Source organism: Numida meleagris, unplaced genomic scaffold (genome assembly GCF_002078875.1).
Source record: "Numida meleagris isolate 19003 breed g44 Domestic line unplaced genomic scaffold, NumMel1.0 unplaced_Scaffold735, whole genome shotgun sequence".
Taxonomy (NCBI): Eukaryota; Metazoa; Chordata; class Aves; order Galliformes; family Numididae; genus Numida; species Numida meleagris.
The window spans coordinates 11,447-12,089 of NW_018364950.1; positions in this window are offsets into that span (position 1 = coordinate 11,447).

The window sequence follows — 643 nt, forward strand, 5'->3', positions numbered from 1 at the left end:
GGGGACAGGCACCCAGTGTCACCGACTGAGGGGACAGGTGCCCAGTGATGGGGACAGGAACCCAGTGTCCCTATGATGGGGACAGGAATGCAGCATCACCTCGATGGAAGCAGGAACCCAGTGTCACTATGATGGGGACAGGCACCTAGTGTCACCAGCATGGGGGACAGGTGCCCAGTGATGGGGACAGGAATGCGATGTCACCTCCGTGGGGACAGGAATGCAGTGTCAGCTCAATGGGAGCAGGAACCCAACGTCCCTGTGACAGGGACAGGCACCCAGTGTCACCAACAGAGGGGACAGGAACCCAGTGTCCCTACGATGGAGACAGGAATGCAGCATCACCTCGATGGAAGCAGGAACCCAGTGATGGAGACAGGAGTGAGATGTCACCTCCATGGGGACAGGACCTCGTTGTCACCAATGCAGGGGACAGGGACCCAGTGATGGGCGCAGCACGGCTGGGGGGGGACACCCATAGGTGCAGATGGGTGACACCCAGTGTCACAATGCTGGGGTGGGCAGCCAGCAATGGGGACAGGGACGCAGCCATGGGGGCTGGCACATGGGGTCAGGCACCCAGTGCCACCACAGTGGGGACGGACACGCAGCTGTGGGGACACATCCCCCTCAATGGGGACAC